This window comes from Penaeus chinensis, chromosome 30, assembly GCF_019202785.1.
Source record: "Penaeus chinensis breed Huanghai No. 1 chromosome 30, ASM1920278v2, whole genome shotgun sequence".
In the NCBI taxonomy this organism is placed as follows: Eukaryota; Metazoa; Arthropoda; class Malacostraca; order Decapoda; family Penaeidae; genus Penaeus; species Penaeus chinensis.
This window is the reverse complement of record NC_061848.1, coordinates 26,762,319-26,767,318: the sequence shown is the minus strand read 5'-3', so window position 1 is coordinate 26,767,318 and position 5,000 is coordinate 26,762,319. Positions and strand designations below refer to the sequence as shown.

The following is a 5,000-nucleotide window of genomic DNA, read 5'->3' as shown; positions in this document are numbered from 1 at the left end:
GAAATGCAAAGCTGGACACACCTCCTCCATCAATAATAAAAGCAAGATTCCCTCTCCAAACCACAGTCTGACTGCTTCGATCCTGGCGCGACACATGAGCCAGCTGTGGTAGGCGACACATGACAGGGCTCGTGTAGCATGCGATCTCCCAGTCTTGGATCCTCTTTCCTCGCTCAAACGCACACAACTGACCAGGTACGTCGATGACTATTTTGTTTGTGAATAAGATGACAATTAGGTAGATGTATGCTAAACAAATAAATAAAATAAAATAAAATAAAATGGGTAAATGCATTCAATCGAGCCGATATAACAGTATATCACAACAAATAAACATATTGAGTTTGAAACTCGAGATCCTTTTGTTACTCGTGAGAAATTAATATGTCGCTTGATTGGTTTTGCTAAATTACGATTTTTTTTTTATCATTACATAAATATCTTTACTTATATCACGCAGAAAGACAAATTACGAATTGTCGTCTCATCAGAAACAATTATCTTGGACACGCATTGCCATAGCCAGCAAAATACCGTACCAGCCACTGCGGCCTCACGAGAAAGGCGTCGGCGAAATGGCCATTCATCTTTTGCTCACACGGAGAGCCTTTGGTCATTCATAGCGAGTGCGACAGCAAAGGCGGCCTATGGCTGTGAGCGAATGAGGATGATGAAAGTGGAACAAGTACTGATGGTGGCAATAATGCTTGTACTGGAGAAAATAATATTGGTAATGGTAATAGTAATGATAGAGATAGAAATAATTCATAATGACAAGTGTGATAATAATATTTGGTATTTTTTAATTATTATTATACTACTCTTACATTATTATTATTATCAATATCATTATTATCATTATTACTGCCATTATTATCGTTAATATAAAAATAATTACAAAGACAATAATGATAATGATAAACATAATGACACCAATGATAATGATGATAAAAATAGTAATGGCTGCAACAGTAAGATTACTGAGGCAGCTGCATTGCGAGTTCCCCAGCGGGGCGTCTATGGCGTGTGACTCTTTCCCGTCGCGTGACTAAGAGAGAAACGGAGACAGACAGACAAAGACAGAGGGGGAAGGGATGTTTTATTTTCAGTAGTCATAGGCGAAGTCACACCAGCTGCGTTTCAGTAGCACTTTTAATAAAGTAATTTGGATAAATCTCCTCCGCTTGGACTCTCTCGCGTGGAATCCTGTGCCTTTGGGGCAGCGCGCGACCCTCCCTGTGGGACCCTCGAAAAAATCAGATTATGATGGTGCTAATAATTATGTTTAGGATAACGAAACTGAATACTGCAATGATTTGGGTTGAAAAAGTACTAATGCCAACAATAAGAACAAGGATACGAATACAGTAAACTATTTTTTTTATCAACTTTCGCAATGTTATTAGTGGAAGTAACACATCGTTTTCGTAATTCTGCTAGAGCGAACACGGATGTCATGACCAGAATATCAGTGATAAATAGCAAGACAAGAACGGCCATCGAGAAAACAACAATATTAGTGGTACCCACTGAAATCCAATGTATGTATATATATATATATATATATAAATATATAAAAGAGAGAGAGAGAGAGAGAGAGAGAGAGAGAGAGAGAGAGAGAGAGAGAGAGAGAGAGAGAGAGAGAGAGAGAGAGAGAGAGAGACAGAGACAGAAAGAGAGACAGAGTATATATATGTGTATATCTATGTAAATATACACGCTTGAGAATATATACGTAAATGGGTAAGTGAGCGTGTATGTACAGTACCTCGCGTGTGTATATATATACATATATATGTACACATATATGTTCATACACACACACACACACACACACACACACACACACACACACACACACACACACACACACACACACACACACACACACACACACACACACAACGATGTCTACACATGTATACACAAACGCAAAAATGTGTGTGTGAATACATGTGTATACACAAACATACTCACATATAGATAGACTGATACATATAGATATTATATGGATATACAAACATATGAACATGTGTGTATAGGCGGATAGCTAGTGCTGTTCATCAAAATTTTCCGTCGCGGCCGGATTTAGACAAGAGGCCGCACCGGAAGCCCGCTTGGCAGGCGGGGCCCCGACGGCAGCAGGGGGCGTGACTGACAGTTCTTTCCCCCGACAGTCCCAGGGCAGCTTCGTCAGGAAAAAGCGAACAGGGAAGGGGTGAAGGGCCTGAGCAAATAGTGACAAATAGTTGACTTGGTCACGATGCCTGTGAACTTGGGTATCGCCCACAGATAAAACTTGTGTGGAGCTTGATGTGATGTGTACAAAGTAAAGTCTCTCCCACAGGAAAGTGATTATATTGGATAGTGACAAGTTTGCTTTTTTATAAAAAAAACAAACAAACAAAAAAAAACAAGAAATGTGAGTATTGTATGAATCATTTTCAGATATACAAGAATGAAAGGAAGACATTTTAAATCTAATTAGCATTTCTCCTTATGCGAGTACTTCACAACTACCTGTTCACTAGTTACTAGCAAACGACAAATGGATTAAACAGATAGCATAGGAGCAGACGGAACATTGGGGGTGGGATGTTATCAGATCTGTTTTCGAAGTTTATGATGATGATAACTAAAGTGTAACATAATTTTGGAGGACTTAGATTGGGAAGCCAGAGTGATTACAACGTAACGGCACACTGACGATACAAGTGACTCAGAAAATTAGTCTAGCCGCACGAGCAGTTGAAAAACATGTCTAGGTATTGATAACGGGAAAATGTGGCCTCGGATATACGTGTAATACCAAGCACAAATCCTTTAGTTGGAGACTGCGAGAACAAGGTGAAGAGATGGCAAATTTGCCTATGTGCGATCTAGGAAAGATCTTGAAAAAAATGTGTTGAATATGAAAATTCGGGAAATGCGGCTGCGTTAGGTGAGGGCTGAAAAAAATATTCGAACAGGATTGGCAGTGGTACGAAGTGGCTGTTGTGTAGAATTCTCTCTCTCTCACTCTCACTCTCTCACTCTCTCACTCTCTCACTCTCTCACTCTCTCACTCTCTCACTCTCTCACTCTCTCACTCTCTCACTCTCTCACTCTCTTTCTCTCTTTCTCTCTTTCTCTCTTTCTCTCTTTCTCTCTTTCTCTCTTTCTCTCTTTCTCTCTTTCTCTCTTTCTCTCTTCTCTCTCTCTCTCTCTCTCTCTCTCTCTCTCTCTCTCTCTCTCTCTCTCTCTCTCTCTCTCTCTCTCTCTCTCTCTCTCTCTCTCTCTCTCTCTCTCTCTCTTTCGAAACACATACTCATGTGTGTGTGTGTGTGTGTGTATGTGTGTGTGTGTGTGTCTGTGTGTGTGTGTGTGTGTGGGCGGGCGCGCGCGTGCGTGAGCGTGTGTGTGTCTGTGTATACTGTATATATTTAAAGGAGCATATGTGTATATATCAATTATGTATATGTATATATATAATATGTATGTATATATGTGTATATGATTATATATATGTAATTATATATATATATATATATATATGTATATATATATGTGTGTGTGTGTGTTTATGTGTGTATGTATATATATGTATATATACATAAATGTATATATGTATATATATACATAAATGTATATATATATATATATATATTTGTGTGTGTGTTTCTGTGTGTATGTATATATATGTATAAATACATAAATGTATATATGTATACATATGTATATATACACAATGATCTATGTATGTATATATAAATTTGTAAATACATGTACGTATACATACCTACATACATACATACATACATACATACATACATACATACATACATACATACATACATACATACATACATACATACATTCATACATACATTCATACATACATACATACATACATACATACATACATACATACATACATACATACATACATACATACATACATACATACATACATACATACATACATACATACATACATTCATACATACATACATACATACATACATACATACATACATACATATATATATATATGTGGACAAACACACCCACACATACATACATACATACATATATATGTGCACAAACACACCCACACATACATACATACATTATATGTTTTGTATCTGAATATCATGTTAAACTACATAATGAAAATGACTGTAATTACGTTTACATGATTTTTCACATAACTGAAACACTCACATCGTTAAAAAAGCAAAGATATTTGACGGCTTTGGACAGTCGGTGGTCAAGTCTACGGGAACTTCACTCCGATTTTCGCTAAAACTGACCAAGTGTTCTTTGTTGTTTACTTCGTTCGATTGCTTTGATGCGAGCTATAAACTTTAATAAACTCTAATTTTATATCAGAGATATTTACATATGAATATAATCAAACCTTCAGGCTAAAGTATTTTTTTTTGTTTAGCAAGAAGCGGTCGCTAAGCATACAAAAGCAAGAGAGTACTTTTAAAACCCGCGTTCCATCCGACACACAAACGGACACCGTGTTTTCCTGCCAGTCTCGGACGGAGCAGCAGCGAGAAGGGAGAGAAGAAAGGAGAAAGGAGAAGAACGAAGAAAGAAAGAAAAGAAAGGAAGAAAGAAGGGGAAGAGCCAGGCGAGTCTGAGACCCTGTGAAAAAGCCTGATACGAGAAGGGAGAAGAGGAATAAGCGCCAGACGAGGCCCCAAGACATGCTCTGGCACCTCGAAGCATATATGGAAACGATATATTTTAGGGATTTTAGGTAAGCCTTTTGTTTGGGAGTCGACTGTAGGTGGGGATGTTAAGCATATGTGTGAGTTACCATCTAAACGTCATCCTTTGAGAATAGATGACAATGGACACTGAGGTATCGTTCGTGTTAAAGTTCTGGGGAATATGAAGGTCAATCTGACATTAACGTTAAGTACTGAGAAGGCAATATAAGACGTGACTGTTGAGTTCTTAATGAATGCTGACAGTCGTGCCTAGCTGCAATCTCGTAAAATGAGCTA

At 37.9% G+C, this 5,000-nt stretch overlaps 1 protein-coding gene across 1 annotated transcript in view; it reads left to right on the top strand.

The window, feature by feature from the left end:
- Positions 1-4,452: 4,452 nt before the first annotated feature.
- Positions 4,453-5,000, top strand: part of LOC125041147 (equilibrative nucleoside transporter 1-like) — a 46,926-nt gene continuing 46,378 nt past the window's right edge. Inside the window, exon 1 of the mRNA XM_047635946.1 lies at positions 4,453-4,750. The gene's annotated coding sequence lies outside the window, so the exon portion shown is untranslated. The remainder of the gene's footprint in view (positions 4,751-5,000) is intronic.